This window comes from Pteropus alecto, unplaced genomic scaffold, assembly GCF_000325575.1.
Source record: "Pteropus alecto unplaced genomic scaffold, ASM32557v1 scaffold28, whole genome shotgun sequence".
NCBI classification, from domain to species: Eukaryota; Metazoa; Chordata; class Mammalia; order Chiroptera; family Pteropodidae; genus Pteropus; species Pteropus alecto.
The window spans coordinates 246,398-259,554 of record NW_006441063.1 but is presented as its reverse complement, the minus strand read 5'-3'; the positions used below and the strand labels follow the sequence as shown (position 1 = coordinate 259,554).

The following is a 13,157-nucleotide window of genomic DNA, read 5'->3' as shown; positions in this document are numbered from 1 at the left end:
GGTTTTTTCTGCATCTATTGATAGGATCATATGATTCTTATTTTTTAATTTGTTTATGTGGTGTATCACATTAATCGATTTGATGAACCAACGCTGTGTCCCTGGGATGAAGCCCACCTGATCGTGGTGTATAATCTTTTTAATATGTTGCTATATTCCATTCGCTAGTATCTTATTTAGGATTGTTACATCTGTGTTCATGAGAGATATCGGCCTATAGTTTTCTTTTCTTTGTGTTATCTTCACCAGGTTTTGGTATCAGGGTAATATTGAACTCATAAAATGAGTTAGGAAATATTGCCTCCTCTTTCATTTTTTAGAAGAGTTTGAGGAGAATTGGTATTAAGTCTTCTTTGAATGTTTGGTAGAATTCACTGGTGAAGCCATCTGGTCCCAGATTGCTGCTTTTTGGTAGGTTTTTGATGACTGTTCAATTTCCATACTGCTATATTTAAATTTTCCAGTTCTTCATGATTCAGTCTAGAAAGGTTGTATATTTCTAAGATTTTGTCCATTTCTTCTAGGTTATTAAATTTAGTGTCATATCATTTTTCATGGTATTCTTATATGATCCTTTGTCTTTCTGCAGTATCTGTCCTAATTTCTCTTCTTTCATTCCTGATTTCATTTATTTGGAGAGAGAGAGAGAGAGAGAGAGTGTGTGTGTGTGTGTGTGTGTGTGTGTGTGTGTGTGTGTGTGTGTTTAATGATGTTCTCTTAGGTTGTTTATTCGGGCTTGATCTTATTTTTTGAGATAGGCTTGCAGTGATATGAACTTTCCTCTTATTATTGCAAAAGTTTTGATATGTAGTACTTTCATTCTTATTTGTTTCTATGTATCCTTGATCTTTTTTTAAATTTCTGCTTTGACTCAGCCATTCTTCAGTAGCATGTTGTTTAATCTACACGCATTTGTGGTTCTTCTCACTTTCTTTTTCTAGTTGCTCTCCAGCTTCAAAGCATTATAATCAGAGAATATGCTTGGTATGATTTCAATCCTCTTATATATGTTGAGGCTAGTTTTATGTCCCAGAAAGTGGTCAGTCCTTGAGAATGTCCCATGTGCACTAGAGAAGAATGTGTAAGCTTCTTTTTGGGGATGAAAGGCTCTGTAATGTCAACTATGTTCAAGTGGTCTAATGTGTTATTTAAGAATGTTATTTTATTCCTGATTTTGTTTGAATGATCTATTCATATCCAACAGTGGGGTATTTAGGTCCCCTACTATGAGAGAGTTTTGGTCAGTATCTCCCTTTAGTTCTGTTAGTAATTGCTTTATATATTTCGGGGCTCCCTGATTGGGAGCATAGATATCGGTAAGTATTATGTCTTTTTGATGTATGGTTTCAACATTATTAAGTGTCTCTTAGTAGCTCTATTTACCTTTTTTTTTTATCTTGAAGTCTTTTTCTTCCGATGTAATTACTGCTATACCCACTTTTCTTTGGATGCCATTTGCTTGGATCATCATTTTCCACGCTTTCAGTTTGAGTCTATATTTATCCTTGTAGCTGAGATGTGTTTCCTGAAGGCAGTACATAGTTGGGTTTTGGTCTTTGATCTAATTTGCAACTCTGTGCCATTTTATTGGTGAGTTTAGTTCATTTACATTAAGGTAATTATTGAAATATGAGGTTTTCCTACAGTCATTATATCTTTTGCTTTCTGGTAGCTCAGCATTTCCATTCTTTCCTTGTCTTTGTGTTTCTGTCTGTTAATTTAATTTGGTGGGGTTTTGTGGATTTTCCCTCTGGTCCTTCTTGTTTCATGTTATGTATTTTTAATCTAAATAGACCGATCAATTGTATGGAAATTGAAACAATCATAAAAAATCTACCGAAAAGTAAAAGTCCAGGACCAGATGGCTTCACCAGTGAATTATACCAAACATTTAAAGATTTAATACATAATATCTTCAAACCCTTTCAAAAACTTACATATATATGTATATATGTGTGTGTGTGTATATATATATATATATACACACACACAGTAGTCCATTTTCTTGTGTGTGCTTTATCTTCATTCCCCTTTGCAAATTTGGATCTTTACTCCCTCCCTTTTTCTGTCTCTGTTGTATCAAATTGTCCCTATATATGCCGAACATTCATTTCTAACTTGCAATAGCAATTATTTTCTTAATGTTTAAGCTTATAATACCCTGTTCCTGGTAAGGGTTGCAGTATCCTACTTATATCTGCCTGCTAGTTGTCTTATTCATAGTTATGTATTTTTTCTGTCATTTTGCTCCAAGTGGGCTGATGCCCTTCAGTATTTCCTGTAATGCAGGTCTCATAGAGGAGAATTACCTCAACTTTTCTATGTCTGTAAAGGTCTATGTTTCTCCTTCATATGTAAAGGAGAGCTTTGCTGGATACGTTATTCTTGGTTGGTAATTCTTTTCACTTAAAGTTTGAATATTTGGTTCCACTGATTTCTTGCTTGTAAGGTTTGTGCTGAGAAGTCTAAAGATAGTCTAATGGGTTTTCCTTTACAAGTTATTGTCTTCTTTTCCCTGGCTGCCTTGAGAATACTTTCTTTGTCATTAATTTTTGATAATTTTAAAATAATGTGTGTTGGAGAAGGCTTTTTGCATTGGGATAACTGGGTGTTTTGTTAGCTTCTTGGATTCACAGATCCAGCTCATTCCTTAGATTTGGGTAATTCTTGTCAATTATTTGTTTGAATATGCTCTCTGTTCCTTTCTCCTTCTCTTCTCCTTCTGGTATACCCATTATTATTATGTTGCTTCTCCTAATGGTCAGATAGTTCTTGTATAGCTCTTTCAGGCTTTTTTTTTTTTTTTTCATTCTCAGGTCTCTCTCTTCTTCCTTATGAGTCATTTTTAGATTTCTGTCTTCGACACTGATTTTTTCCTTCATTGGGTCAGCTCTAATCCTAATCTTGCTCTTTCATATTTCATCTCTTTTAATATGTTCTTCATCTTCAGAAGTTTTATTTGGTTCTTTTTCAAAGTTTCAATCTCCTTACAAAAATACTCAATTTCGTTGGCCTATTTTGATTCTAATTTCTTGGAATTATCGATCAGATTTTCTTGCATCTCATTTGAGTTATTTTCAGGAGTGCCATCCTGAACTCTCTGTCATTTAATCGCATATTTCTATGTCTTTAAGCTTATTTTCTGGAGGTTTTTCTCTTTCTTTCTGAGCTGCCTTATCACCATTGTTATTCATGGTGTTTTATGTATTATTTCTCCACCTGGGCATTAATGGGAGTGTACTCTGCCTTCCCACCGCCCCCCCCCAGAAAGATTTATTATACAGACATCTCTCTTTAGCCTGTTTTAAGGGGTTTTCTTTCGAATTCCAGTTTTGGCATCTAAGCCTCTTAGATCTCTTCTTTGAGGCTAATAATGCTTCAAACCACTATTGATTGCGTTCAGTCCCAGCATCTGTCTGTGGTACCAGTCATGTTTTTTTTCCCCTCAATAATTGTTGTGCAAATTCCCCTGGGTCTCCACGGTGCTAGTCTAGGAGGATAAGAAGCTCTGGGTTGGTGGGTGGGGGTTGCTGCTAGGCTCCATGTCTCAACCTTTTGCTTTGCAATGGCAGCTGCTAAGACACAACTGTTGCCCCCCTGCAGTTAGTTCCCATTTTCTTTCTGCCCTGATCTCTGGGCTGTGCTGCGTGGAATTCGCTGATCCCTCAGGAAGGGCTGGTCAGTGGACCAGCCGCAAACTCTCCCCTCCTCCTCCTCCTTCAGGGAGCTCTGGATACATGTGGCAGCTTCTCTGTTCCACCCAATCTGTCCCCAGACTCGCACGTTTCTGACCTTTGGAAGCTCTTATGCACAGATCACTCACTCAGACTGGCTTGTGTGCAGGTTAGGTATTATTTGTTGAGATTTAGATGTTTAGCTTATTGTTATTTCAAGGGGTGAGATCCGGGGAGATCCCTTACTCCACCATGCTTCTGATGTCATTCTATGATCCACTTTAATTTGTATATAAGATGTGTGATTTAGGCTTAGGTTCAATTTTTGGTCTATGGATGTCCAATTGTTTTACTACCATTTGTTAAAACACACTACCCTTTCTTCATTGAATTGGGTTTGAACCTTTGTCAAAAATCAGTGGGCTGAACTTGTGTGGGGCTACTTCTGGGCAATCTAATCTGTTTCATCAATCTATGTGTCTTTTTGCCAGTACCACACTATATTAATTCTTACAGCTATATGAGCCTTAAAATGAGGTAGAATGATTCTTCTCACTTTATTACACTTTTTCAAAATTATTTTAACTATTTGTGTTCTTTTACATTTCCATATATATTTTAGCATGAGTTTTCTATATCCACATGTCTTCCTGCGATTTTAAATAGAACTGGAGCAAACCTATAAATTTGGGGGACAAATGACATCTTTACTATGTTGATTATTCCAATCCATGAACAGAGTACATCTCTCCACTTATTTAGATTTTGATTTCTTTCATCAGAATTTTGTAGTTTTTACCATGTAAGGCTTCTACGTATTTCATAGGATTTGTACCTAAGAATTTCATTTTGTTTTGGGTAATTGCAAATAATATTGTTTTTAACTGTGGTTTCCAGGTGTTCTTGCTATTACATAGATATACAGAAATACAATTGATTTTGGTATGTTTCTCTCATATCATTGATGAACTCATTTATTAGTTATAGGAGTTTTTTTTTTTGGTAGATTCTTGGAATTTTGTACATAGACTTTCATGTCATCTGCAAATAGAAACAGTATCATTTCTTCTTTCCAATTTATATGCTTATATTTCCTGTTCCTGCTTTATTGTGATGACTTTCAGCACTAGGCTGAATAAAAACGGTGAGAGTGAACATCCTTGTCTTGTTCTCATTCTAAAAGGAAAAGCATTTGGAATAAGTTTTTCTGAACGACGTAAAGTCTATTCTAGATTCATTTTTTTTGCAAGTGAATGTCCAGTTGTATCAGCACCGTTTATTGAAAAGACTATCCCTTTTCCATTGGATTGACTTTGCTACTTTGTTAAATATCAGTTGACTACATTCGTGTGGATCTATTTCTGGGCTCTCTTTTCTAGTCTATGGTTCTTTTGCTTATTCTTTCATAAATATTACACTGTCTTCATTACTGTAGCTTTAAAGTAAGTATTGAAATGGATATAGTGTAAGCCCATCAACTCTGTTCTTTGTGGTTATTCTGGGTCTTTTGTCTTTCCATAAAAACTTTAGAATCAGTTTATTAATATCCATGAATTTGCTAACTGAAGGGGACTGCATTGAATCTATAGTATCAAATTGAGAAGTCTTCCTATCCATGAACATGGAATATCTTTCCACTTATGTTTATCTTCTTTGATTTCTTTCATCAGTTTGTAGTTTTCTTTGTATAGAACTTGTACACATTGTATTAAATTTATACATAAGTATTTCAATATTTTTGGTGTTACTGTAATGGTGTTATATTTTAAATTTCAAGTTACAATTGCTCATTGCTGGTATATAGAGAAACAATCGACTTTAGTATATTAACCCTGTTTCCTGAAATCTTGCTATAATCACTTATCAGGAGTTTTTTTGTTGTAGATTTTTTGGGATTTCCTACATAGACAATCATATCATCTGACAACAAAGGCAGTTTTCTTTCTTCCTTCCAAATCCGTATAGCTTTTATTTCCTCATCCTAATTGCATTAGCTGGGACTTCTACATAGGATGTTGAATAGGAGTGGTGAGTGCAGACTTCCTTGCCTTGTTCACAATTTTAAAAAGAAAGCAACTAGTTTCACACCATTAAGTATAATGTTAGTGGTAGTATTATTTGCATATGTTCTTTATTAAGGTGAAGAATTTCCCCTCTATTCTTAGTTTTCCAAAAGTTTTTATCATGAATAGGTGTTGGATTTTGTCAAATTATTTTTCTGCCTCTATTGATATGGTCAAGTGAATTTTCTTCTTTAGCCTGTTGACATGATAGATTACAGTAATTGATTTTAGAATATTGAATCAGCCTTGTGTAACCTTCATTCCTTTCTAGAGTGGAATAATATTCCACTGTAAGTAATATTCCATTGTTTATCCATTCATCAGTTGATGAATATTTGGTTCATTTCCACATTTTGCCTACAATGAATAATGTTGCTGTGAACATCTGTGTACCAGTTTTGAGTGAACACATTTTCAATACGCTTGGGTATATACCTAGGTATGGTATTGCTAGGTCATAGGGTAACTGTATGTTTAACTTTTAAGAAACTGCCAAACTGTTTCCCACAGTAGCTGCACCATTTTACGTCCCTGCCAGCAATGTATGAGGGTTCCAATTTCTCCACAGCCTTTCTAACAAATGTTATTGTTTGTCTCTTTGTGTACAGCCGTCCTAGAGGGTGTAAAGTGGTATCTCATTATGGTTGTTATTTCCATTTCCCTAATGACCAATGATGCTGAACATTTTTTGACATGTTTATTGATCATCTGTAAACCTTTTTTGAAGAAAAATGTCTATTCGAAACTATTTTTTTTAATTGAGTTCTTTACTGTTGGCTTTTAAGAGTTCTTTGTCTATTTGGGATACTAGACCCTTATCAGACATATGATTTGAAAATATTTTCTTCCATTCTGTCTTATCTTTTGATTGTCTTAATAATGTCTTTTGAAGGAAAAACATTTTTAATTTTGAAGTCCAAATTATCCATTTTTTTTCTTTGATTGCTTGTGCTCTAGTTTTCATATCTATAAAACCAATGCTTAATCCAAGGTCATGATTTATGCCTGTTTCTTCTAAAAGTTTTATAGTTCTAACTTACATTTAGATCACTGATCTATTTTGAGTTAATTTTCATATATAATATGCAGAAGAGGTCCATCTTCATGCATTTGTTCAGTTGTCCTAATATCGCTGTTTTAAAGAGACTATTCTTTCTCTATTGAGCTATCTTGGCACTGCTGTTGAAAATCATTTGAATGTAAGTGTATGATTTATTACTGAACTCTTAATTCAATTTCATTGATCTATATGTAAATCGTTATACCAGTACCACACTATGTGTATTAATGTAGCTTTGCAGGAAATTTTGAAATCAGTAAATGTGAGTCCTCCAACTTTGTCCATTTTCTCTCAATATTGTTATGGCTATTTGGAATCCCTCGCTTTTCTATGTGAATTTTAAGATCAGCATGTCAATTTCTGCAAAAATGATGGTAAGGATTTTGACAGGGATTGCATTGACTCTGTTAATCAATTTAGCAAGTACTGCCATCTTAATAAGATTAAGTCTTCTGACTGATGAACATGGAAGGCCTTTGCATATACTACATATGTCCTTAATTTTTTTCAATTATATTTTATACTTTTCAATTTGCAAGTACTATACTTCCTTGGTTGAATATAATCCTAAGTATTTTATTCTTTTCAATGCTATGTTAAGTGGAACTGTTTCCCCATAATTTCATTTTTAGATTTTTCACAGCAGATGTACAGATATACAACTGATTTCTATACAGTGATCCTATCCTGCAATCTTTCTAAACACATTTATTATATCAAATAGTTGTTGTGGATTCCTTAGGATGTTCTAAATACATGATCACGTCCTCTGCGAATAGAAGTTTTGTTTCTTCCTTTCCAATCTGGATGCCTTTTATTTCTTTTCTTTTCTTTTCTTTTTTTTTTACATAATTTGCCTGATTAAAATTATCAGTACAATGCTGAATAAAAGTGCCAAGAGCAAACATCTTTGTCTTACTCCTGATCTTAAGGGGAAAGCATTCGATCTTATTCTATTAAATATGAAGTTAGCCACTGTTTTTTTTAGATGCTTTTTATCATGTTGAAGAAGTTTTCTATTCACAGTTTTATTGAATGTTTTTATTATGAAAGGGTGTTGAATGCTTTTTCTGTATCTATTGAGATGATCGTGTGATTTTATCCAGCATTCTATTAATAATCTATATTACATTCAATTTTTAAAAATGTTCAACCAAGCATGCATTTCTAGGATAAACCTCATTAACTCACAGTATATAATACTTTAAAAATATCTTTTTTTTGAGATATAACTAACATATCATATAATTTGCCCACAAAAGGTACAATTTAATGGATTTTAGTGTATCCACAGTCATGCAATCACCACATTCAATTTCTGAACATTTAATCACTTCAAAAAGAAATCTCATATCCATTAGAAGATACTCTCCATTCTTGCCTTTCTCCAGACCCTGGCAGCCACTATTCTTTCTTCTGTCACTATAGATTTATTTATTCTTGACATTTCATATGAATGGAATATACAATATGTGATCTCTTATGACTAGCTTTTCACTTAGCATAATGTATTCAAGGTTCATCCATATTGTAGCTTATATCAGCATTCCATTTCTTTTTATGGCTGCATAAATATTTCATTGTATGGCTATACCATATTTTGTTTAACTTCATCAGCTGATAGACATTTAAGTTCCACTTCTTGGCTATTATGAATAATGCTGCTATGAATATTCATATACAAGGTTTTATGTGGACATGTTTTATTTCTCTTGGGTATAGGCCTAAGAGTAAAACTCCTGGGTCATATGGTAACTCTGTCTTTAACTTTTTGAAAGACTATAAAACATTTTGTATGTTGCTGGATTTGGTCTGCTAGTATCTTCTTGAGGACAAGTGTGTTTATATTCAAAAGTGAAACTGCTTTGTATTTTTCTTTTCTTGTGGTGTCTTCATTTAGTTTTGGTATTAGCCCTCACAGAATAAGTTAAAAAGTGTTCCTCCTAATTTAGAAAAATTGGTGAAGGAATGACATTATTTCTTTAAATGTATAGTACAAGTCACCAAAAGTCACCCGGGCCTGAACTCTTCTTCATAGAAGTTTTGGATTACAGTTTCAGTCTCTGCTTATTAAAGGTCCATTAAGATATTCCATTTCTTCTTGAATCAGTTTTGGTAATTTCCCTTTTTCTAGAAATTAGTCTATTTCATCTAGGTTAACTAATCTGTTGGAACAAAATTGTAGTATTCTCTTATAATCCTTTTTGTAATGTCAATAGTAATGTACCCTTCTTCATTCCTGATTTTATTTAAATAATCTCTTTTTTATTGATCAGTCTAGATAAAGGGCACTCAATTTTTTGTCTTTTCAAAGAAACAACTTTTAGTTCTATTGATTTTCTCTATCTTTGTATTCTTTATTTCTTCTTTCATCTTTACTATTTCATTCTTTCTGCCTGCTTTGGATTTGGATTTATTTTATAGTTTCTTTAAGTAGAAGATTAGGTTATTGATTTGAGATCTTTCTCCTTTTTTCCATATAGACATTTACAATGATAAATTTCCCTCTAATCACTGCTTTTGCTGCATCCCATGAACTTTGGTATTTTGTGTTTTTGTTTTCATCCATCTCAAAGTATTTTTGATTTTTCCTTTCAATTTCTTCTTTGACCCATTGGCTATTTAGTAGTACATGGTTTTATTTCCACATATTTGTGATTTCTAATTCAATTCCTTTGTGGTCAGAGAAGATACTTTGTGTGATCTCAATACTTTTAAATTTATTGAGACATATTTGATGGACTAATATATAGTCTATCCTACCTAATGTTCTATGTGCACTTGAGAAAAATGTGTATTCTGTTGTTGAGTGGAGTGTTCTACACATGTCTATTAGGTCTAGTTGGTTTATAGTGTTGTTCAAGTCTTCTCTTTCTTTGTTGATCTTAAGGCTAGTCGTTGTATCCATAATTGAGAGTTGGACATTAAAGTCTCAAATTATTATTGTTGAATTGTCTATTTTCCCCTTCAATTCTGCCTTTTTTGTTTCATGCATTTTGGGGCTCTGTTGTAAGGTGCATATATAATTGTTATAACTTTTTGATGGATGGACTCTTGATTCATTATAAAATGTCCTTTATCTCTAGTAATGATTTCTGTTTTAAAGTCTATGTTATCTGACATTACTATAGCCGCTCCAGATCTCTTCTGGTTACTGTTTGCATGGCACATCTTTTTCTATTCATTTACTTTCAACCTATTTATGTCTTTGAATCTACAATGTCTCAATAGACAGCATATAATTGGGTCATGTTTTTCATCCATTCTCCCAATCTCTGCATTTTAACTGGAGTGTTTAATTCACTTACATTTAATATAATTACTGACAAGGTAAAATTTATATTTAATATTTTTCTACTTGTTTTTATATGTCTTTTTTGTTCCTGTATTCCTCTATTACTGCCTTCTTTTGTGTTAAAAAGATATTTTGTAGTATACCTGTTTAATTCTCTTGTATTTTATAATTTTTACTATTTTGGAGGGGTCATTTTCTTATTGCTTGACTTGGGAATAACAACATCTTATAATAATCTAGATCCAATTGATATAAACTTAATCTCAATATATAAGCACTTTGATTCTATTTAGTTCCATTCCCTTCTCTGTGCTGTCATTTTCATTCCAATTACATTTTTATACGTTTTTATGCCCATCGACACAGATGTATAATTTTTACTTTATGCAGTTGTCTCTTAAATCAGGAGAAAAAAATTACAATAAAAAATACATTTATACTGTTTTTTATATTTATATATGCGATTACTTCTACTGGTGCTCTTAATTTCCTCTTATGGTTTTCGTTACTATCTAGTGTTTTCTTTTGAGCCTAAAGGACTACTTTTACTATTCTTGTAGGGCAGGTCTGCTAGAGACGAATTTTCTCTTTTGTTTATTTTGGAATGTCTTAATTTATCCTTCATTTTTGAGCTATGGTTTTGCTGGATAAAGAATTCTTGGTAGACGATCTTCTTTCATAATTTTGAATATGTTATCCCAGTGTCTTCTGGCCTCCATGGTTTCTGATGAGAAATCTGCTGTTAATCTTATTGAGGCCCCCTTGTATGTGATGAGTTGCTTCTCTCTTGTTTTTTAGATACGCTCCTGTCTGTTGCTTTTGGCAGTTTGATTACAATGTATCCTTGAGTTTATCTTACTTGGAGTTTGTTGAACTTCTTGGATATGTAGATTTATGTTTTTCATCCGATTTGGGGAAGTTCTGGCCATTATTTATTCAAATATTCCACCTATCCCTTTCTCTTTGTCTGGGAACCCAGTTATGCACATGTTGATATGCTTGCTGTTATCCCACAGGTGTTTGAGGCTCTGCTAATTTCACTAAATTTTTTCCCTTCTGTTTCTCAAACTAAATAATCTTAATGGACCTATCTTCAAGATATTAATTCTTTCTGTTGCCTGTTATAATTTGTTGTTGAGATCCTCCACTGAATTTTCATTTTTATCATTATTTTCAACTCCATAATTTCTACTTGGTTCTCTTTTTAAATAATTTCTATGACTTTATTGATAGTTTCTATATGGTGAGATATCATTCTCATACTTCCGCATTAGCTTTTTAGACATGGTTTCCTTTATTTCTTTGAATGAATTTAAAATAGCTGACTTAAACTATTTTTCTAGTAAGTTCGATATATGGGTTTGCTCAGGAATAGTTTCTATTTACTGCTTTTTACCTTGTTAATGAGTCATACTTTCTTGTTTCTTTACATGTCTCATAAATTTTCGTTGAAGACTAGACATTTTAAATGTGTCAACTCTGAAAATCAGATCTCCCCGCCTCCAGGATTTGTTGTTACTGTTGCTATTTATTTTTGCTCCTGTTTATTTGTTTAGTGACTTTTTGGAACTAATTCTGTAAAGTCTGCATTCTTCATTGTTTGTGGCCATTAATTCTGCTTGGCGAGCTTAGTCTTTGTTCACAGGTTGTGTGTGTGTGTGTGTGTGTGTGTGTGTGTGTGAGAGAGAGATACCTTCAAAATTCAGTCCGGGAGTTGACAACTCTGCCTTAGCATTTAATTCCTGGTTGCTCAGCCTGAAAGTCAGCCAGAGTTGAGCGCTTAAAGCCTTTTTAGGTCTTTCCTGAGCATGTGTACAATCCTACACATGTGCATGGTCTTCTTGATTCCCATGGATATGTTGTAGCTTTTCAAGACCCCTATAGACATCTCATTACCCAGCTTTTATTTTTAAGCTTTTAGGTTAGAGATTTGTTATCTTTTACCTCATGGAGCTGTGAAGTTAAATAACTGCCTCTAAAAATTTTCAACAAATGCCCTTGGAAATTTTTTTTTTTTTTACAGCAGGTGACCTACAAGTCAGGCCAAATAAAGACAAGCCTTGCAAGTAGGGTCTTCCAGGAAACTACCAGACAGGTCATAATGACAATTTCCTGGGCATGAGGCTTTGAAGCTGTTCCACCTCTGTGCTGCCTCCTCTGGTGGCAACCAGGCTCCTAGTTTTCACCACGATTGTGAACTGTTTGTTTTCAAGGTTATTCTGGAGCTGGAGAGAGGAGAATGGGAATGGGGCAAGTTAAAATGCCACAAGCTCACTGTTCTTATCAAGAATCACCTTTTTTTCCCCTTGACTAATCCTTCCTGGATAGCTGCAAGCCTTTGGTTAATTTCCAGCATTCTGAAAAAGTTGATTCTAACAATTTTTGCCAGTTTTCCCCTTGCTTTTATAGAGATGAAAATTGTTAAAGGTCTTTACTCCTCCAATTTTGCTGATCTCATTTGCTATCTGGAACTTTTAGCGTGAGATATTCCTGGAGACTAAGCAAACTGGAACCTAATCTATATTCTTTCCAGAAGACAACTTAATAATATTCCAAAATAAAACTACCATTTTCGAACTTTCGAAATTAAACCATAAAGAACTGAATCCCTTCAAGATCTCAGAATTCTGTCAATTCAGTTTCCAGTTCTATACATCTTATCTTCTTTAAATTTCCTTATGACTATTTACCTGAATTAATTTTGATACCTATTTTTAAAATAAAAAAGTCAAATTTAATTAGTAGCTCAGTAGAGTAAGAGATAAAATGTGTATTAATTAAAAGTTTAAGATAATAATCAAGGAATTTCATTCATGGGGTTGTGCATGTAAGTGTGAAAAATCCTGCAATCTGAAGTAATTTCATAGTATAAATTCACCCAGAGTTCACTAAAAAGAAATGTCTTATTCATGTCATATTCATAAGCATCAATGACTTTTTCGTACATGTGAAAGAAGTAGTTCTGAACCATTTAGGAATAATATGCCTTCATAGGAATCTAAAAAAAGCTGTGGACTTTCTTCCTGGGGGGGAAATATATATATATGTGTGTGTGTGTGTGTGTG

At 33.5% G+C, this 13,157-nt stretch overlaps 1 protein-coding gene across 5 annotated transcripts in view; it reads right to left on the bottom strand.

Annotated features, from left to right (window-relative positions):
* CASK (calcium/calmodulin dependent serine protein kinase) overlaps nucleotides 1-13,157 on the bottom strand; it is a 385,645-nt gene that overhangs the window by 293,406 nt on the left and 79,082 nt on the right. The gene's annotated exons all lie outside the window — the stretch shown is intronic.